We start from the raw sequence: 23,457 nt of genomic DNA, 5'->3' as shown, positions 1-23,457 counted from the left end.
TAAGATCCTTGCTCTCACAGAAATTACAATTTAGGAAGGTAAGTTATTCTGGTGTTTTATTATTAAAAAATCTAATTAGAGGTAATTCAGAAGAAAGAAAAGCAGGAAAAAGAAATTCTATGCCAACACAATTATTATTAGTATTTTGCTCTCTTTGCTTCTAGTTATTTTCTCCCCCTCTGCCAGAGTTTTTGGCTGTTTTCCTTTATTGGGGGCGGGAGTGTGACGGGGTATTAACGTACCACATCCTAGGTTTTTCTCCTTGTAAGTGTGTGCCCATGTAGCCGCATAATCTTCATGATTATCATTTTTAAAAATTTTTATTTATTTAATTTTAAGGGGAGGGGAGAGGGGCCGAGGGGGAGAGAGAGAGAATATTAAGCACACTCTATGCTCATCATGGACCCCAAGGCAGCGTTTGATACCATGATCCTGGGATCATGATTTCAGTCAAAATCAAGAGTCAGTTGCTCAACCAACTGAGCCACCCATGCACCCCAATCATCATTTTTATCGTTGATAATATTCAAGTGTTCACTGTTTCTTGAGACTGGTATTTGGATGGGATCCCAAACACCAGTTCACATATTCCATCCTTAGGGAAAACTAATCTCTACTGGGGTTTGTTGACAAATGCTACTTATATCCCAAATCCTTTTTTTTTTTTTTTTTTTTAACTTCAGGCTTGCTGATCAGGAGTGGCTAGGCTTGTAATGGGTTTATACGGACAGGCTACACGTGTTTACGCTGTTGTCCAATGGTGTGACATACATTCCCATAGAAATAAAATGATTAATGATGCTTCAATTCCCAGGCCAGTCCAGATCATGAAGGGCTTTGTTGGTCTTGGATGTACTTAGGTGTACTCTTAGCATGAAGCGTCTTCAAAAATTCAAATGGCTTTCGGACCCAGAATTGTAAAGTGAACAACTGCTGTTGTGTTGGTGCTAGAAGAAAATATGTGTGACATTACCAACAACTACCATACAAGTGAATTTTTTGAATAGGGCTTATTTATAAACTTTTGACTGTTACAGCAATGCTATTTTTCCTTGTTAAAGGGAACAATTGTCAGTGGATAGTCAATTGTGTTCACCCATTTATTTTATCTAGATAAAAAGAGTCTGGTTGCCTTTACTTGGAAAGCAAAATCTCTGGCTTTAGAGATGTTGTTTGACATTCTTCAGATGATAGAACCTATAATTCAGACCTCAATTCCCAAAGATACTGTGCATATGTGCAGAGAACAATCTGGGTTCTGAGGGTATACTAAAAGATATGACCATCAATTGGCTTCTAATTTCAAGGGAGAGAGTTACAAGCTAACAACTACAACAGGAGCCACAATGAAGTAAAGTGCCACAATAGTGGTAGAAGCTTTGAAGAAAGTGAAAAGACAACCCAAAAAATGGAAGAAAATTTTTGTAACTCATTTATCTGACATAGGATTTGTAGATAGAGTATATTAAAGACTGTTACAACTCAATAATAAAAAGAAACAATTTAAAAATGGACAAAAGATCCAAGTACAATACACAAATGGCCAATAAGCACACAAAAAGATAATCATCATCTTTAGCTACCAGGAAAATGCAAATCAACTGAGATACCAATGAGATACCGCTTCATGCCAATAGAAGAGACCCATCATAAAAAAATGTTGGCGAGGATGTGGAGAAACTGGAACCCTCATACGTTGCTGATGGGAACTTAAAATGGTACGGCTGCTTTGGAAACAGTCTAGAAATCCCTCAAAAGGCTAAACATAGGGAGACCATTCTACTCCTAGAATGGCTTCTATCCAAAGAAATGAAAACATATATCCACACAAAAACAAGGGCATGAATGCTCATAGCAGCCTTAACCATAATAGCCCCAAAATAGAAATAACCAAAATGCCCATCAACTGAAGAATGGATAAATAGAATGTAGTATACCCATACAAGGGAAGATTATAGAAACAGATGAGGTACTGATATGTGCTATAAGATGAATGGACCTTGAAAACATTAGGCAAAGTGAAATAAACCAATCACAAAAGATCACACACAATTCCATTTATGCAGAGCATCTAGAATAGGCAAACCTGTAGAGATAAGAAGCCGAAAATCCAGGGGCGATGGAGGGCTGTGGGTGATTGCTAAGGGGAACAGGGTTTCTTTCTGAGGTAATGAAAGTGTTTTGAAATTGATTCTAGTAATGACTGCACAACTCTGAATATGCTAAAAGCCATGGACTTATACACTTTAAATGGGTGAATTGTACGGCTTGTGGGTTACATCTCAATAAAGCAGTTTTATTTATTTTTTTTGTTTTAGAGTGAGAAAGAGCATGCATGCACATGAGGCGGGGAGAGCGGCAGAGGGAGAGAGGATCTCAAGCAGACTCCACTCAGTGTGGAGCCCAATGCAGGGCTTGATCCTATGACCTGGGTTCATGATCTGAGCTGAAATCAAGAGTCCAAAGCTCAACCGGCTGAGCCACCCAGGTGCCCCTCAATAAAGCTGTTTTAAAAAAGGATTGGGGGTAGCTGGGAGTGGGAATGAAGACTGCCTGCAAATGGTCATGATGAATCTTTTAGGGGTGGTGAAAATGTTTTATTATAATGATGGTTTCACAACTTTAAATTTATTAATAATCATTGAGGTATACCCTTAAAATGAATAAAATTTATGGTATATAAAAAGTATCGATATATAACTTAAGTAAACTCTCAGAGGGCTTAGGATTCCGGCTCAACGGCAAGAAACAGTCTTGGTAAGAACTCAAATTTCTGGAATAGTATGCTTCCTGAAGCAGAAGTTCCGTAAGGCAGCATAATTTGTGGCCAGCCTCAACACCCAGAGGCGTTACTGCTAACAATAGTATTTCACAAATTCCAGGTGACTAGTCCTATGCTGGTTTCCAAGCCAAGAAAAGGCAACTTGTAAAGATGAGCACTTGGTCATGGCCCCACGTGAACCTTCAGATCACACAGCTATGTATAGTAGGCTTGCCAGCACAGCATGGCCATCCACGGTATCTTCTTACACTGCAGTGTAAGAAGATAACTTCTTGGGACACAAGTTATCTGAGCCCACTGGATTGGATTGCTTCCTGGCAGATGAAATGGTCTAAAACCCCCAGAGAATGCCAAAGTTCAAATAGATGGGGACCGGGGGGGAGGCGTTCATCTACAAAACTCCAGGAGAATTCAGGAGTTCAGAATTTTTCTGCACAAAGTAGAGTCATACCCACCTGGTGCCTCTGCTCTCTCCCATGCCTGGCAGGCCAGAACATACCCATATGGCTAACCATCAATGCAGGCAGAACAGTATCCATGATCCAGACGGGATGTCTGACTTGGAATGGCAAGGAAAGAGCTTTTTGTCTGATTACCTGTTTTCTCTGCCAGTCAGCCCCATCAGGATTCCACTAAGACCATGGAGCAGGTAAAAACACGTACCTAGTTTCTGGTCAAACGTGGAACCCTGATCACTCACTATAGCTTAGCTACCTACTGTGATATTCACAACTCCAGAAGCATCCCAAAAAACCCTTCAAGTAGCACATGAATAAGATGTTGCCTTGGTCTTAGGCTGAGAGCTACCAACCACCAGGAACCAAGCTAATGTGGCCCACTACACAGTACCTTGTCCAAGATCAGTACCATACCTGGAAATTGAAAGCAAACAAACATTGATGGAGAAATTAAGTGAAAGGATGACATACTAGTACAGCCCATCTAATCTGTGTGGGTTGAAGTGCTCAGGCTGGGCTAGAGGCCCAGAGTCCTTAAGACAGTAGGATCTCCGGAGAAAAATCGGAAGAGCTGGAAATGTGGGTTTGGGGGTCATCTCAAAGGGTAAGTGGTAGTGAAGTGCATGAAGCGGGACTTGAGGTCTTTCTCAGGCACTTACCAGCTAAATATCTAAGTAGAAAATTTACTTTTCCTGGCCAAACCTCAAGTTCATCATCTGTAGAACTACCTGTCTTTAGGGTTGTCAAATATAAGAGAATTTTTTCTATACTCCTGAAGCCACAGGAATAAGTGAGATACTCTCCCCCACTCCCAGGATAGGTTCAGAATAAGACAGAAAGAGCAGGGGACGCCTGGGCAGCTCAATTGATTGAGTGTCTGACTCTTGATTTTGATCTTGGAGCCCAGTTGGGATTCTCTCTCTCCCTCTCTCTCTCTGCCCTTCCCACATTCTCTCTCTCTCAAAATAAAAAATAAAAAAAAAGGAGAAAGAGCAGAAAGACGTAATGGTAACAAAAAGATAGCAAACATGTAAGGACTGATTTTATATTTGCTGATAATCAAGAACAAAGCAGGATAAAAATATAGGTTACCAAGATAGGGAAGGCAATTTCTGTTTAAATATAAAATGTGACATTTACATGACAGATTCTCAAGAAAGAAGTGGTCTGAAAAAACAGCAGCAATTGAATGATTGTTTTATAAATGTAGTATTTCAATTTTGAATATGCCTATTTAAGAAATTTCATTTAAGTTTCTTTAAATTGAGGTTTAGGTTACTAACTTGCCAATAACCCACTAATTCTAAGAATTGTCACATTTTACATTATCTATTATACGACTCCCAGTAAGAGGAGTTTAATAGGAGTTTAGAGTTTAGTGCAAAGTGAAAACAGTGATTTCTCAGGACACAGAGGAATATACTATTTGATAGGCAGATCAGGGGTAAACATGACTCTGAATTTGGATCCACCAACACCTGAGTTTTAATTTTGGTTTCACCATTTACTAGCTCTATGAACTTCAAGTCACAACATACCCAACCTTCAATTTTACCATCTTGGAAGTAGTCATAATACTACATATCTTTTAGGTTTGGGTTAAGAATTAAATGAGGCATCATCAAGATGTTTGTAAACTTTATCCTACAAAACAGCATAGCATTTGGTCATGAAAAAGAATCAGTTGTTAAACATTTATTACTTTTCTGAACCCAATATGTCAGGTGAGTATATACACTATAACGAAAGAAACATTGGGACTCATAACTGTAATTTAGGTAATATTTGGTTTCTAGCAAAATTTGGAATCTTCTAGACTCGGAAGTTCAACCTTGGCTGCACACTGGAATCACCAAGAAGTCTTTAAATATTGATATCCAAGCCCCCATCAGAGATTCTGCTTTACTTGGTCTGCAGTATGGTTAGAGATTTCTAGATGTACAGCCAGGCTTGAGACCCACTGCTCTAGAGAAAATTGTCAAAGATACAAGTTGGGGAACCACACCATTGAATTCTAATGTAAATTTAGCTAATTTAGCCTGGGTGTAGCCTAAAGTACCTTGGATGAGCATGAATACACTGAAAATAAGGCTCGGCTTTCTGTTCCAAGACCAGTTCATTAACAGGAATCACTGGACTCAAAACAAAACACCTTCTTGCTGGCCTCCTCACCAGGTGCCCTCAGAAAAGTTGCTTATGGCCAGGCTGGGTTGTGCTTGTGATTGGTTTTCCAGAGAAACAGAACCAATAGAATGTAGGGTGTATACATGTATGCATATATTAATTATGAGAAAATGGCTGGTGCCATTCTGGAGGCTAACACTTCCAACATCTGCAATTGGCAAGCTGGAGACCCAGGAGAGCCGATGGTGTGGTTCAAGCAGGTTTGAGATTCAAGAGTCACTATTTTAGTTAGAGCCTGAAGGCAGAGAAACCAATGGATATTCCAGCCAGAAGGCAATCAGGCAGGAAGAGTTTCCCCCTACTCACAGGAGGGTCAGCCTTTTTATTCTATTCCTTCAACTGATTGGATGCTGCCCATCCATATTTGAGAAGAGAATCTCCTTTATTAAGTCTACTGATTCACATGTTAATCATATCCACTGAAATCTTGCCATTTGCAACAATGTGGATGGAACTGGAGTGTATTTTGCTAGCTGAAATAAGTCCGAGAAAGAGAAATATCACTCATATGTGGAATTTAAGAAACAAAACAGATGAACAGGGGAAGGGAAGGACAAATAAAATAAGATAAAAACAGAGAGGCAAACCATAAGAGACTCTTAAATACAGAGCACAAACTGAAGATTGCTGGGGGATGGGCTAAATGGGTGATGGGCATTAAAGAGGGCACTCGTTGGGATGAGCACTGGGTATTGTATGTAAGTGATGAATCACTAAATTCTACTCCTGAAACAAATACTATGCTATATGTTAACTAACTTGAATTAAAAAAAAATAATAAAAATAAATGACATTTAGTACCCAATTTTACAAAATGCTAATCTTATCTAGATATACCCTCAGAGGGGCGCCTGGGTGGCTCAGTCGGTTGAGCGTCTGACTTCCGCTCAGGTCATGATCTCTTGATCTGTGAGTTCAAGCCCTGTGTCGGGCTCTGTGCTGACAGCTCAGAGCCTGGAGCCTGCTTCAGATTCTGTGTCTCCCTCTCTCTCTCTGCCCCTCCCCCGCTCATGCGGTGTCTCTCTGTCAAAAATAAATAAACATTAAAAAAAAATTTTTAGATATACCCTCAGAAACACACTAGAATAATGTTTGACCAAATGTCTGGGCACCCTGTGGCCAACTCAAGTTGACACATAAAATAAACCATCACAGTGGTATTTGATCTTAAGCCCTATCTGCTGCTCCTGCAGGAAACACAAAAAGGCACCCGGGAGCAGGAGTAAGGAGACTGGAGACAGCTGTCTGGTTCTTTGTAGCCTAGTTTCCTAGTTTCCTTTGGTGGTAACTGAGGGGAAAGAATGAGAAATTTACAGACTGCTATGTAACTGACTTCCATATCTATAGGTTTCTAAAGCACTTAGTCATGGTGGCTTCCAGAACTGCTACAATCAATTCTGTTTCCCTCACCAGCACATGGGTCATCCAAAGGAGAAAGCATCAAGTCATAGGCAGAAGGTGAATGAATGTTTCCCTCTGGCCTAGAGAAGTCTCATTCATGTTTTTACTTTAATATTACTGAGATACCACAGTCTTAAATATTTTAGTTTACTAAAAGCATTAGGGCTACTAAAGAATCTTCACCACTACTGCACTCCATTCCTAGATAATTCTTTTTTATAAAATATTTTGCTTGGGTTCTTAAAGCTTTGCATTAGTTTTTTTCCTCCCTACATACTCCACTTGTGTCATTGGGACATAACCTCTGTGACTCTACATGCTAAGTTCTAATTGTCAAATAGACGCTTCTCTCTGCACTCTTGACTTTTCTCAAACTCCTGCCATCTGGAAATGCAACTCAGCCTTTTAGAAGCTCAAAAAGCCCGTGTTGCATAATAATACCCAAACCTGGAAGAACAGCAGTCACCCTAAATATCCCTAAGTGCATGCATTTCTCCTGTAGGAGGCGCTCTCCAGCCCCTCCGTGCAAACGCCTGTCTCTGTTATCTTTGTGTATCATCAGTGCTTCCCAGACCAGAGACCTCAGCCTCACCCGGGAACTTGTTAGAAACATAAATTCCCAGGCACCGCCCCAGACCTAGTCAATTGCAAACCCTGGGAACGGAGTTTAGCAATCTGTTGTAACAAGCCTTCCAGGTGAGGCCGATGCCTATCTTTGTGAAGTTTTGTGCTAATGAGAGCGTACTCTGCTGCCTCAGAGCTATGCTGACACACCTCTACAAACGAATGTTCCTTTCTCTTCCAACTCATTAGGTGGGAAAAACAGTTTCATAACCCCGTCTGTGGGCAGATGCTCTCAGTGTTGCACACAAAGGAGCAAAACATCAACCGATTCCTATCTGGATTTCTGAACAGCACAGGCATGAAAAGGGAAGGGATGAAGAGGCACGGAGAAGAAGAAAGCCAAAGTTGTGAGGTGAACTAGCACCTCTTTTATTCTTTTTTTAAAAATTGTTTTTAATGCTTTATTATTTTATCTTTAAGAAAGAGAGAGAGAGAGACAGCATAAGTGGAGCGGGGCAGAGAGAGGGAGACAGAATGAGAAGTAGGCTCCAGGCTCTGAGCTGTCAGCACCGAGCCCAACACAGGGCTCGAACTCATTAACTTTGAGATCATGACCTGAGCCAAAGTTGGACACCCGGCTGAGCCACCCAGGCACCCACACCTCTTTTATTATTATTATTATTTTTAATGTGTTTAATGTTTTATTATTTTATCTTAGAGAGAGAGAGAGAGAGAGAGAGAGAGAGAGCAGGGGAAGGGGCAGAGAGAGAGTGAGACACAGAATCCCAAGCAGGTTCCAGGCTCTGAGCTGTCAGAGCAGAGCCCAGCAAGGGGCTTGAACTCATGAGCAGTGAGATCACGACCTGAGCCAAAGTCAGACGCTCTACCAACTGAGCCACCCAGGTGCCTCAAACCTCTTTTATTCTAATAGAGAGACATTAACATGGCTTTTAGTAGGTTCCATTCTGAATATTTATTTTTAAGTGATTTTCACATTAGTCTACCAGAGTAGAAGCCACTGAAGCGGAGCTTTTCAAACCTGACAGTGTATCAGAACTCCCTGGAAGGTTGGGGGAGGGGGAGTTTGCTAGCACGAGCTTCTTCACCCTGAGATCCTGATTCCGTAGGTCTAGGATGAGGCCCGTGACTGCACTTCCCAGGTAATGCCTTGTTACTAGTTTTTCGACCACACTTTAACGCTGCACTAGAGGACAGAATCCATGCCTCAAGCATTTAATAAGTGCCCAGTGTGTTCCAAACCCTACATTAGCTACCTAGAAAAGAAAGAACACAATTGATTTTCAATAGGTTCCTAGTCTTATAGGAGCAAAAAGATACACAGTTTTTTGGTCAGCTTTAGATTTATTAAAGAGAAAGTTCCCATAACATGGGGATAATAACAGTACTCACTTCGCAGCACCATTGAGAAGATTTTTAAAAGATCATACGTGGGAAAGCACAGACTGTCAAGAATTTTTCAGCAATGGCTGGCACACAGCAGATGCCTAGAGCTTGGTTCTTGGAGGTGGTCGTATAGGAATAGGGGAAGTGAGAGGCCTGTCAATGGTGGGCTTCTGAAGAGTCAGTCAAGCAAAGGGGAGCAGGAGTCACTCACCTGAGGCTGTGGGTGTGCTCACTGATGGCCACAGCAGGCAGTTGATGAGAAAACAAAAGCCCCAGTGCAGATAGGGGTATAAATGTTTCTCCAAACCAAGTGGCAGGGAGCACATCTTGAAAATCCAGCAACAAAATTCAGCAGACGGAAGGAAACAGAAACAGTTGAAGGAAAGCAAAATATGTATTCTGGGAAACTCTCAGAAACACGGCTCACTGCATCCTACCCTTCTGCACCAACCGCAACATGGAATGGGATTGGATTGCCTGCGTTTAAAAGGCATGCACCAGATGACCCGAATAAATCCATGATCAGGAGGAAGTTGGTGGAAGTTATGGTGAATCACCCAAAGTAATTCTGTTTCCTCTTTCAAAGCCTTTGTTTCTATAGAGGCAGTGGTTCACAGAACCTTGATTGCACGTTGGAATCTCCTGGAGAGCTTGAAAAAATACTGATGTTTGGATCTCACCTGCAGAGACTCATTTAAATGGTCAGGGTTTAGTCAGGGAATAGAGAATTCTCTAATGATTCCAATGTCCAGCCAAGACATATTTTGTCAGTCCAAAGGATGCCTAAGCAGATTGCGTGGGAGGTACAAATTTGCATGGTCCTGGAGGTTCATTCCCTCTACCCTTTCAGTAGATTAGCAAAGAGCTGGCTCACCAGGTCTGAGTTCACTCAGAGGAAAATAGGCTAATACAGACAGCTGATCTCAGAAGGCTTCATTTTTCTATTCTATATTTTAATTTATATCTTTCTTTTTTTATTTGCTAAAAGTAAAAGAAATGTCATGGGAATGCCTACATTTTCAAATAGAAGTAGGGAAAGTGACTTCCCACTGAATAAATTTAAGGGGAGAGTGGAAGTAAAGAAAGAGTAATTTCAGCAAAACGGCATATAAGGAGGTCCCAGCCCCCACCACCAGCCCTCCAAAGAGCTCCCACAAAATAATTTAACATGAATCACTACACTGTACACCTGAAACTAATATTATACTCTGTGTTAACTGTACTAGAATTTTAAAGGTTAACCAAAAAAATAATAATTTAACAACTATCCATGGATGAAAAGAGCACTGGGAATGCTCCAGATTATAATTAAGAAGCTATGGCAACCCAGAGGAGCACAAAAACCAAGAATGGCCACACAGAGAAGGTAGGAGCCATTTTACCTGCCCCCTTGCCCCCCAGCAGGCCAGCACAACTTAGTGCCAAGAGGAATCCCCTACACGATGTGTTCCTCTAAGGGGGATAAGGAGAGCAAAAGGATCCCAGAAGCTTTTAACACTAAAGACTCCAGCAGCCCACACTCCTTCCTTGGATCCCCACAGCCTTCACTGCCAAGGACCTAAACAATCTTAGCCAATGGAGACCTCAGCTGCTGGAGCCACTGGGAGCCCAAGCCAGTGTACCCCCTCCCCCTGAATCAACCCCACTGTGGCCCACCTCCCTTTCACAGCCCTGTTACCACTGCATTCACACTCACCCACTCCATATCTGGAGATGCTACATACCCACCAGAGCCAGGGACACCATGGACTTGTTGGAACTCAGAATGTGTCCATAGAATGAGAATCACCACATGTCCCTAGATATTGCACCAGACCTAGCACTGCCACCCCCCCTCCAGCTGACACCCCTTTGTCCACCTACAATTGGAAGTCTCTCCCTCACCTAATCCTGAAAGTCTGGAAGAGGTGATTACTTCTTCAAGTGTACAGATAGAAACACAAGGCTACAAGGAACACAAAAATTCAGGCAAACGTGACACCACCAAAAGAACACAACGAATTTCCAGTCACTGGCCCCAAAGAAATGGATACCTATGAATTACCTGACAAAGAAGTCTAAAATAATTGTTTTTTTTTTAAATATTAAGTTTATTGTCAAATTGGTTTCCATACAACACCCGGTGCTCATCCCAACAGGTGCCCTCCTCAATGCCCCTTGTTTTAAAGAAGCTCAGTGGGCTCAGCTGAGCTCAGATAGACAACTCAACAAAATCAGGAAAGCAATACATGAACGAAACAAGAAGTTCAGCAAAGAGATGGAAATCATTGGAGAAGAAGTTCTGGAGCTGGAGAATATAATGAATGGAATACAAAAAATGCAGTCGAGAGTTTAGACAACAGACCTGATCAAACAGAAAAGAGAATCAGCAAACTCAATAAGTCCTTTGAAATTATCCATTTGAAGGAGACAGAGGAAAAAAGAATGAAACAGAATGAAGGAATCCTGCAAGGTTTACAGGACACCATCAAGTGAATTGTTGGGAGTCTCAGAAGAAGAAAAAGAGGAGAAAGGGATCAGAGAGATTGGCTAAACAAACAATGACTGAAAACTTCCTGAAACTGGGGAAGGAGACATCCACATCCATGCAGCCCAAAGAATCCTAAATAGGCTGACTACAAAGAGGTCCATATGGAGACATATTCTAATTAAGTTGTCAAAAGGCAAAGGCAGAGAGGGAATTTTGAAAACAGTGAGAGAAGAGTGACTCACCACACAGAAGGGATTCCCCAGTGAGGCTACCAGTGGATTTCTCCACAGAAACCTTGCAGGCCAGGAGAGACCGGGATGATATATTCAAAGAACTAAATGGAAGAAAAACTGTCAACCCAGAATACTACATCTGGCAAAAGAATTCTTTAGAGATGAAGGAGAGATAAATCTTTTTCAGACAAAAACTGATACAGTTCAACACCATTAGACCTGTGTTACAGTAAATGCATAAGAGAGTTCTTCAAATTGAAATGAAAACATGCTAAACAATATGAAAGCATAAATCTCAAAATAGGCATTAAAACTGGCTATAGAGACAAAGAAGTTTATTGTATGACAAAGGGTTAATTCGACAAGAAGATATGACAATTATGAATATATTCACCCCCGAACATCAGAGCACCTAAATTTATAAAGCAAACATTGACAGATCTGAAGGGAGAAATTTATAGCAATACGATAATAGCGGAAGTCAATACCTCACTTTCAATAATGGATAGAACATCCAGGCAGAAAATCAATAAAGATACACCTGACTTGAAAAACACTAGATAAAAAGGACCTTAAAAAAGCCAAACTCAGATACAGAGTAGAATGGTGGTTACCAGGGGTTGGAGGGTGAGGGAAGTTGGGAAATGGGGAGTTGTTGGGCCCAGGGTACAAACTTCCACTTATAAAATGCATATTTTCTGGGGATTTCATGTGACTACAGTTAATAATACAGTTGACCCTTGAATGCTGACCCCTCCAGCAGTCAAAAATCCATGTATAATTTTTGACTTTCCCAAAACTTAACTGCCAATAGTCTACTGTTGACCAGCAGTAACCCTACCAATGACATAAACAGCCAATTAAAACATATTTTGTATGTTATATATGTTGTATACTATATTCTTATAATAAAGTAAGCTAGCAAAAAACAAAAAAAAAGCAAGCTAGAGAAAAGGAAATGTTATTAAGAAAATCATAGGAAGAGAAAAGACATTTACAGTACTGTACTGTCTTTATCAGAAAAAAATCCATGCAATTCAAAGCCTGTGTTGTTCAAGAGTCCACTGTACTGTATTGAATACTTGCAATCTGTGAAGAGAGTAGATCTTAAGTACTCTTGTCACACACACAAGAAAAAAAGGAAGAAAAAAAAAGAAAATGGTAACTATGTGAGGTACTGGATATGTTCACTAGCTGATCATATGTGGTGATCATTTCACAATATACACATCTATCAAAATACCAAGTTGTACACTCTTTAAAGAAAAACTAAATCAGAGACTACAGTTTGAATATGCCCCTAGACCAAACATTAATAGTCACATAAACAAAATATGAAATTGTTCTGATTTCTCTGAAATGCTGACCCAAGGAAGCTGAAACAAAAAAAGAGAGAAAGGCAGGAAAGTGTTTTCTAACTACACTCCCTGAATCAAGTCAAGCTTGTTTAACATACTGGTTATATTACTTTCACCTATCAGATGGCAAAAGCTTAGAATATCTGATAACACCGAATATTGGTGAGAATGTAGGAAAATGGAACCCTCATACTCTATCAGGAGAGTCATTCAGTCACACCATTCTGGAGAGTAATCCAAGAGTACTTAGTCAATTGGGTATGTGTACTATATCCTCTGTGATAGAACAACCCCATATTGCATACACCCAGAGAATCATACACACAGGTCACAAAGTGCTCATGTACAAGGATGTTCGTTGCAACATTGGGAAAACCAGCAACTGTAGGGAATGGATAAATAAGAGTTTAGCTTCCAGGCTTTGTATAGAAGCCACTTAGGAAATATATAGTGCAAGGGATGTTGCATCAGGCAACTTACAGTATCCATCATTTAAGTCTGGTTTAAATCGAAATTCTTAAGATCACACTAGAATACCAAAAAACCTCATGGAACACCTGACTTCTGGAGGTCATGTCAGATCCAACCAGAAACTGGCAAGTTTCCATGTATTTCTCCAAACACAGTTTAGTAGCTCCAAGTAGAAGATCTGTGATATGCCACAATTGTCCACCCCCCCACTGCCCCCACCCATGATCAAAGGCATCTTCTCCAAAGATGTAATCTTTTATGCTTTGCCATAAAATCCCTTCCTGAGTCAATTCTTTCAACAACCCAAACTGGAAATTAGAGACAAAATTCCTTTACTAAAATATGAGTTGTGACTGCAGTATTGTTTGCAGTAATGAAAAAATTGAAAAAAATATGTGAGTATAATTCGCCAATGGAGTCTTTCTCATCTCTCAAAGATGTTTAAGACCCTTTGCTTCCTTGCAAAGTTAAACGTTAGCAATAGTAGTGGTTTCAATCCCTAAGTTTTGTTTGAAGTGTGTTTCTTTCTCACCAACTATTTTCAAACTTAATATCCATTTCCCCTGAGGGCTCCAATACTGAATATAGTGGCATTGTGTCCAGTTTTTCCAAAAAGTACTCATTTCCAGCCTTAAGTCATGGTATCTATTTCTTCTGCGTATTATGATGAAGCTGTAAAATAAAAAAAAAATCTCTAAAGTAAGATTTTTCCTCATATTTAGGATGATTACATGATTTATCATTTAAACCAGGATATATCTGAGAATGGAAAAGCCTACAGACCCAATCAGCCTTACCCATGTAAGGCAAAAAGGAGTGTGATTGGAACAAATGTAACTTCCCTGAGGTGATGCAGAGACTTTCAGTCCCTTCTTCCTCTGTTCTTTGGTGCATGCTCATTGCAAAGCTGGGAAAATGAGCCCCCGAAAAGGCAGAAGGGAAGAACCAGGAAGTGAAGTGTCTAAGGGTTTGGGACTCCACTGTGGGAGCGGGGTGGGGGGTGGGGGTGGGGGAGTGGGGGGGGCGGGGGGAGGGTCATACATATTTCCAATAGATTGTAAACCTACTGTTAACTGAACAGCACAGCTTTTATTTGGTATTTCTGAAAATGAATCATCTTTACTTCTCAGAGGAAGGGGCTCTAATAATAATTTGTGTGGAACCATAGATGAAAATTAGGGCTGTTTGAGATGAACTGATATAATGGTCAGTGATTAACCAACTGAGAACCAACCAGAAATCATCTAGTGGGAGAACCAACTCTTGAGCCTATTGAGGGGCTACTGAATCCAGAGTTAGATTCTCCACTGTTTCCTACTTGGTTCTGAAATCATAATGGACTTAGGGACAACTGATTTATTCTGAGGACCACTGCCCAGCACCCACCAAGAGACAGAATGAAGTGGCCATTTTGTGACTTTATTTATTTATCTATTTATTTATTTATTTATTTATTTATTTATTTATTTATTTATTTTGCTTTGTGATGTTAAAGTGGCAAATGTTGGTCTTCCATCAGTGAAGAGTTTTTTTCTAGATAATGCAAGTCTCAAAATTTCAGAAATAAAAATCAGAATATACCAATAACCAGTATACTCATACTAGTTTTTAAAAAAGCAGTGAAAGAAAAAGAGAGAGAGAGAGAGAACAAAAACACAAAGAAACTCCACCTTCCGCCCTGACATAAAAGTACCCGGCACTGATTTTTTAAAATTAAATAAAAGGTTCAGCTTTATTTAAATATTTTTACTTAAAAACTTCATATGTATTAACTATTATATCTTGCCCTTTAATTTTCTTAAATGAGGAATATTCCACATTGAGTTAAATACACAAATCTGAAACTCACAATGTGAGGTGATTGTGTTACCTGTAGGAGAGCCTGTGTTGTGTGAATGGAGGTTTCAGTTCTTGGATTTGCCAGGAAAGACTTAAGTGAGGATCCGAGCTCACATAAAGACAGCCAGAAGGAAGGTAGCAAGACAAAGTAGTTTATTAAAGACAGTATACTCTGGTCAAGGCCAGAGGTGGCGACTGCTCTGAGGCTACAGGGGTCCTTTCTTTTTATGTGAGGTGGGGTGGACGTCTAGGGTCCTGGACCGGGTGGTCTCTGAGGGAGGCTGCTTCCAATCCTTTGGGGGACTCCTCCCACAGGTTGTGAGGAGGAGTTTTTGACCCTACCCTGTTTATGCTGGAACCATCATGGCAGCCTTCCCCGCCATGGAGGGCACGGCTAAAACCACAATGCAAATGCAATATGAGTCTAGGGCTTACCCTGGGGCAGAGCTGGAAGAGGAGAACACATGTCCTACACCTGTGGCTCTTAGTCTATTAGCCCCAGGGTCTTAAAAACCAGAAGGCCAGGATGTTGAGGGGCCTTGGAAGTCACAAAGTCAGGATGTTGTGCCCCCAGACTTCTAAATGTGTGATGTTGTGCCTCTGGGTTTCTAACACGTAACCTATTTATCACTGTCCTTGCCTACGGGTCATGTCTGTCTACTCCCTCATCCGACCGATGGATATACACATATGCCCTCTTGTGCAACCCACACTGTATCAAGACTCGGGATATTTCCATCGCTTCGGGGGGTTTTCCTGTGTCCCTCTCAGTCAATTCCTACTCAGCCCCAGAGGTGAAAGATTTTGATTTTCATCACAATAGATAACATTCGCTGCCTCTAGAACTTCATAGCAAAGAAACCATGTAGTGTGTACTTTTGCGTTTGTCTTCTTTGAAAGGGATCCATGTTGCTGCATGTAGCAGTTTAATCCTTTCTTATTGCTCACTAGCATTTCACTGTGTGTCTGTACCACTAGCTCTTTATCCTCTCTCCTGTTAGTAGACGTCTGGGTTGTTTCCAGTTTTGTGAAGAAGGCTACTACACAAACGTTACAGCATATGTTTGTTTGTGGACATATATTTTCATTTCTCTTAAATGGCTAAGAAGGGGATTGGTGTGTTTATGAAAATATGATCTAGGAGTGGTTTTGGTGCATTTCTGGAAATCCAGTATCTTCCTCTTTACCTTTTTAATTGGAGTACCTAGGTTTTACATTCAATGTAAATAAGTACAATGTAATTATTGTGGGTGGTTTTTGATTTTTATTTGTTTTCTGTTTGGCCCGTGTTTTCTTTGTTCCTTTGTTTTTCTCCTACCTTCCTTTGGGTTAATCAAGTTTGGTTTTGTTGTTATTTGGTATTCCATTTTATCACCTCCATTTCCTTTATGTAATTCTTTGAGTTATTTCTTCTTTTGTATGTTTGTTTATTTTTGAGAGAGACAGAGCGTGAGCTCCTGCACAAGCAGGAGAGGGGCGGGGGGAACAGAGGATCAGAAGCAGGCTCCGTGCTAACAGCAGAGAGCCCAGTGCGAGGCTGGAATTCATGATGAGATCATGACCCCAGCCCATCAGGGGCTTAACCAATTTAAGATTGTCTTATCTTGTTATTATGTATTATAGTAAGGTGTTATAAATCCCACAGTATAATGATACATTGTTACTATTTTTGCTTTAAAAATAAATAACATTTCTAGAAATTAACGAATGTGTGATACAGATAAATAATTTTTTGTTTGTATACACATTTATTCTTTTTTAAAAAATTTATTTACATTACACATTTACTCTTTTTTTTTTTTAATGTTTATTCATTTTTGAGAGAAAGAGAGTGCGAGCAGGAGAAGAGTAGAGAGAGGAGACACAGAATCTGAAGCAGGCTCCAGGCTCTGAGTTGTCAGTGCAGAGCCTGATGCGGGGCTCAAACTCACAAAATATGAGATCATAACCTGAGCCAAAATTGGAGGCTTAACCGACTGAGCCACCCAGGCACCCCACACTTTACTCTTTCTGATACTGTTCGTTCCTTCCTACAGATTTGAGCTTCCCTCTAGTATCATTTCCCTTCAGAGTTAAAGAACTTCTAGTATTTCTTTTTTTGTTTGTTTGTTTTTAAGTATTTTTTTTTTTCAGTATTTTTTAAAGGGGTGCCTGGGTGGCTCAGTTGGTTAAGTGTCCGACTTTATCTCTGGTCATCATCTCCTGGTTCATGGGTTCGAGCTGGGCTTTGGGCTCTGTGCTGACAGCTCAGCCAGAGCCTGGAGCCTGCTTTGGATGCTGTTTGTTTATTTTTGACAGAGAGAAAGAGTGCACAAGTGGGGAAGGGGCAGAGAGAGAGGGAGGGAGAGAGAGAATCCCAAGCAGGCTCCAGCACTGAAGGCACAGAGACTTATGTGGGGCTCACAAACCGTGAGATCGTGACCTGAGCCAAAGTCTGACACTTAACACACTGAGCCACCGAGGTGCCTGAAACTTCTAGTATTTCTTACAGTACTGGCTGAAGATAAATTCTTTAGCTTTTTCTTGTAAAGGTATTTATTTTACTGTTATTTTTGAAGGATATTTTTACTGAGATGGAATTCTAGGTTCACAGATTGTTTTTTTCTTTTAGCATTTTAAGGATGTTGTTTCATTGTCTTCTGGCTTCCATTCCTTCTGATTAGTCAGCAAAAACTCCCCCTATTGAAGATTCTGGATCTGTGAACTGCTCCCCAACCCCCACCAATCTGGGAACAGCCTTGGGCATCACCTGTGCAAGTATTTATTCTGCCCCATTTTTTTTTTTTTTATTTTTTTTTTGGATTTTTCTCTTGGATTTCAATTACATGTGCATCAGATGATTAGATTATAACCCCCCGGTCTCAGAGGATTTGTTCAGTTTTTACACTTGTTTTCTTATTACATTTCAGTTTGGATAATTTGTAACATATTCACTGATCTTTCCTCTACTCTGTTAAGTCGGCTATGAAGCCCAACTAGTAAAATCTTTATTTCTAACATTGTCTTTTCCAGTCCTAGCATTTCCATTTGCATCTTTTCTATACTTTCCATTTCTGAGATGAAATTCCCTGCCTGCATGTTTCCCATCTTTATATGTCACTGTTATTTTAAATTCCTTGTCTGCTGAGTCTAACATTGTGTCCATCTGTGCATCCGCTTTTATTGGCCGCTGTTACTTTTATTTCCTTCTTTTTGTATTCATAAAAAATCTTTTATTTTTAGGGGCACCTGGAAGGCTCAGTTGGTTATGTGTCCAACTCTTGATTTTGGCTCGGGTCATGATCTCACGGTTCGTAGGGTCGAGCCCCACGTCGGGCTCTGTGCTAACAAACAGCTCAGAGCCTGGAGCCTGCTTCAGATTCTGTGTCTCCCTCTCTCTCTCTCCCCCTCCCCTGTTTGCACTCTGTCTCTCTCTCTCTCAAAAATAAGTAAACATTAAAAAAATTTTTTTAAGTGTTTTATTTCTTAAATTTTAAATTGTTTTTATTTCAGTTCCAGTATAATTAACGTACAGTGTTATATTAATTTCAGGTGACAATATAGTGATTCCACAATTCCATACATCACTGTGCTCATCATGACAAGTGCACTCTTTAATCCCCATCAATCTATTTAACCCATCCCCTACCCATCTCCCCTCTAGTAACCATCAGTTTGTTATTACTCTCTCTCTTTTTTTAATGCTTATGTATTTTTGAGAAGAGAGAGCAGGGGGAGGGGCAGAGAGAGAGAGAGAGAGAGAGATTGGACAGAGGATCTGAAGAGGGCTCTGTGCTGACAGCAGAGAGCCTGATGACAGGTTCAAACTCACTAACTGCAAGATCGTGACCTGAGCTGAAGTCGGACATTAACCCCACTGAGTCACCCAGGTACCCATAGTTTGTTTTCTGTAGTTAAGAGTCTATTTCCTGGTTTGTCTCTCTCTCTCTCTTTTTTCTTTGCTTGTTTGTTTATTAAATTCCTCATATGAGGGGCGCCTGGGTGGCTCAGTCAGTTAAGCATCCGACTTCAGCTCAGGTCACAATCTCGCGGTCCGTGAGATCGAGCCCCTCATCGGGCTCTGGGCTGATGGCTCAGAGCCTGGAGCCTGCTTCCGATTCTGTGTCTCCCTCTCTCTCTGCCCCCGCCCCGTTCATGTTCTGTCTCTCTCTGTCTCAAAAATAAAAACAAAAAAAACAAAAAAAACCCGTTATAAATTCCTCATATGAGTGAAATCATATGGTATTTGCCTTCCTCTGACTGACTTATTTTGCTTAGCATTATACTTTCTAGCTCCATCCATGTTGTAAATGGCAAGAGTTCATTCTTTTTTATGGTTGAGTAATATTTCTCTCTCTCTCTATATATGTATATGTATACATATATATATATGACATCTTTATCCACTTGTGTATTGATTGACACTTGGGCTGCTTCTATAATTTGGCTATTGTAAATAATGCTGCTATAAATATGTCCTGCTTTTTTATGTCTTATAACTATAGCAGCCCTAACAAACTAATATATAGACTATCCACTTCTCAATCGACTTGGAATGCTGGAGGGGGAAAGCATGTTATTTATTAAGTGCCCTAAAATTCCCCGATTATCTGTCAAGTAGAAGCATTCAATTAATACTTATAGAATGACAATTTTAACAACTTCTTAATAAAAGCAAATTGCTTTTCTGATGTTTGTTCTGAATTTGTTTGCTCAATAGCATAATATCCTTAGAGAAGTTTAGATTGGCATTAACATTATCTGTAGTTACCTCAGTGGTTGATAGTGATAGCTTTGGGACAGTGGTTTATGTCACATTGATAAGGGTAAACACAGGTCACAAAGCATTGCAATCTTGATTATTACTTATCTGGAAATTCTTTATGGCTTGTTGAATGTCTGCATTTTATACAAAGCAATAGGCCTGAATCAGGGTTGATTACACCTTACAAATACACGACATATTTACAGAATGTCTTCAACTACAGGCAGGATAGTCAATGAAGGGAGTAAAGATTAGGGGTTAAGAGCACAGGCTCTGGAGTCTGAAACTCTTAGTTCAAACTCCAACTCTGCCATTAAGGAGGTCTGTAGATATTTCTACATCTAAAAAGTGCAGGTAGGGTTGCCTGGGTTGCTCAGTCGGTTAAGCGTCCAACTCTTGATTTTGTGTGCACATTCCCTCTCTCTCTCTCTCTCCTCAAAATAAATAAACATTTAAAAAGTGCAGGTGACAACAACAGTACCTATCCTGTGTGGCACTTTTGAGGCTTAAATGGGTTAAAGCAAGCATGTGACTAGTGTTATGTGTGTGTTAAACCAGAAGAAAACAAAAGCTGGCAAGGAAATTAACAATGCCGGAAGGAGTTGTATTTCTCCTCCCTCATATAAATCTACTAAAAGGAGATGCTTGCATTACAGACAGAAATATGGCACTTTCCTTAAATCAGTGCACAACTTCCTCTTCTGGGTCTGGGGGGGGACAGCCCATGATACCAGGGGGAACCATTGGGAGACAGGAAGAAGAAGTGGAATCAGTGGCTGTGTTGAGATTTATTAGGATGTTACATAGCATAAGAGATGTCAGCTAGTGCACTGCCCTCTTTACCCACCCCTTGATTACTTATGTGACAAATGTCTTAAGTTACTTTTTTAAAAAAAATTTTTTTAAACATTTATTTATTTTTTGAGAGACAGAGAGAGACAGAGCATGAGCAGGGGAGGGGCAGAGAGAGAGAGGGAGTCACAGAATCCGAAGCAGCCTCCAAGCTCCGAGTTGTCATTACAGAGTCCGACGTGGGGCTCGAACTCATGAGCCGTGAGATCATGACCTGAGCTGAAGCTGGACGCTCAACCTACTGAGCCATCCAGGCACCCCAGTTACTTTCTAACTGTTAAGAGGGAAGCAAGGCTGCAGGTCCAGATGAGAACCTGGTTTATGGAGTGGGAGTCTTCCTAAGAAGCATAGGTAGGTATTCGGTAATCAGGAATAACTAGTACTAGAAAAAGTTCTCTACAATGGGAGAAGTTCGAATAGGGGGAATTTCATAGAAACTGTTAAAAATAAAGTTTAGTTAGAAATTTATCCTGAAAGACAAAACTAAACAGTGTAAACATTTTCTCTTATGTTGAACAAAATTTAGATTATAATTTCAGCTAAGCCTTGAATAATGGAATGAAGTAGAAGAATCCTAGCTTTGACTTTTACAGGATAGTGGAGATGCCATCCTTTATAACCGACTTTCACAGCATGAGTGTTTTTGCAAAAATACTTACGGGTGTAATCAAATTTCTCAAGAGGCCTTTCTGAATCCTTGGATGGTTAACTTATTCCATTTTGAAGCTCCTCTCATAACCTAATCATCCTCATTAATTTTTCCCCCTCATTTATTAACTGTCCTAGATATGTCAGGTTGCATGGCATCTCTTGTCTTTTATATGAATTTTGCTTTCCGTTACAACCTGGTAATTACAGGAGTTAAGTCATGAATTTTCAGAAAACAAAATCCTCTTAGAATAATTCCCATCTCTTGAGGAGGTGTAAATAATTTCATGTTCAATATGAGCCATTTCCGACCGTTTGAACCATTATAAACATTCATGGGCTCACTTCGGCAGCACATATACTAAACACGTATAAAAACATGTTATTCAACATTTATAAAATCATGTGATTTCCTGAAATTGCCTTAAAATTTTGTTTTAAAGTAATATTAGAGAAAGGTTTAGGGGCAGGACTGCGTCTTCGTATATACATTTTCATGAAAGGTTACCAACTGGCATATTTTGGACAACAGCCCCCTGCATGTCTGTGTTTGATCATATCTACCATCTCATAGTTACAGTGAGAACACATGGAAATATTTAAGGAAGATGTGTCTCGGACGTGTGAAAGTGACTGTCTACCTTTTTTGTTGTTAAGTAACTTATATCCCAACTTGAAATCAAACAAGAAAGCAGCCATAGATACTCACATTTGCACTAAGAGCATTTCATGAGGCCCTACTAACTGAAACTGACCAGTAAAGCTGGAGATAGAAGTTAGCAAGTTACAGTTCTTCCTTTGGTCCTCAGCGACCCCCAGTCCAGACATCAGCATCTTAAGGCAGGTGCTAGATTTGTTCCTGTTTTGCTTAACAAATTATCATATACAGTTGTGAGCACTTTATTTAAATGTGAAACTTTTCAACGAGACAAGTTTAAAAAAAATTCTTTTTTTAACGTTTATTTATTTTTGAGAAGAGAGAGACACAGTATGAGCAGGGAAGGAGAGAGAAAGAGGGAGACACAGAATCTGAAGCAGGCTCCAGGCTCTGAGCTGTCAGCACAGAGCCTGACGCGGGGCTCTGACTCACGGACGGGGATATCATGACCTGAGCCAAAGTGGGCAGGGCTCTGACTCACGGACCGCGATATCATGACCTGAGCCAAAGTGGGTTGCTCAACCGACTGAGCCACCCAGGTGCCCCATCAATGAGACAAGTTTTTGAGTGCTTAGGCAGCCATAAGGAATAACCATTGTGCTACTCCTGCACTATTCCTTTCTATATATCATTCATATCAGAATGAATTAAGATTTTATGCAGGTGGATGCCTCTCTTGCATCATTGCTATCTCAACTCAAAGATCACCTCTGCAAAGGCCATGTCTGACTAGCTCATGTCGTATTCCTATATCACTTTCTATCTTGCCATCCTGCCCCATTTTCTTATTACTATGTGAAATTATCTTGTTCATTCGTCTGCGTAGTTATTCCCTACTCCTCACCCCAAGAATGTAATCTCCTCAAGGACAAGGATATACCCATCGTATTCACTATATCTCCAATGCCTAGAACAGTGGTTGTTTGGCACATATCAGATGTGTTGAACGAAGTAATGAATTATGAAGTTGCAAAGAGTTAGCTAAATTAATACACAGGAAGCTGAGTGAGTCTTAAAGTTTTATTGAAATATTTGCGTTAAAATATTGATATAAAAATTAACTTGCAATTATTTATGGAGCACAATGCAAGCATCAGATACATTTTCTTTTCTAAACCCACGCTTCCATTGTTCAAATATATTTTATCAGCTTCTGAGATCGCTTTCCTGCATTGGAGAGCTAAATTTGGAAAAAGTACCAGCATTTGTATGCAAATCTGGCACTCTCCTTGTCTATTTCTTGGAAATTTATATGCTCCCCAAAGGTAGAGCTAGACAGAAAATATGTGGCTTGAATGAGGTTTGCTTTAATTCAAGGCAATTTTTATTCTTAGTCAACAGAAGTTACACACTCATCTTACTGTAGAAATGAAATTCTCTTCTTTTCAATA

Source organism: Panthera pardus, unplaced genomic scaffold (genome assembly GCF_024362965.1).
Source record: "Panthera pardus isolate Hobbes unplaced genomic scaffold, ASM2436296v1 HiC_scaffold_20, whole genome shotgun sequence".
NCBI lineage: Eukaryota > Metazoa > Chordata > Mammalia > Carnivora > Felidae > Panthera > Panthera pardus.
The sequence above is the reverse complement of the archived record's forward strand: the minus strand, read 5'-3'. Positions refer to the sequence as shown.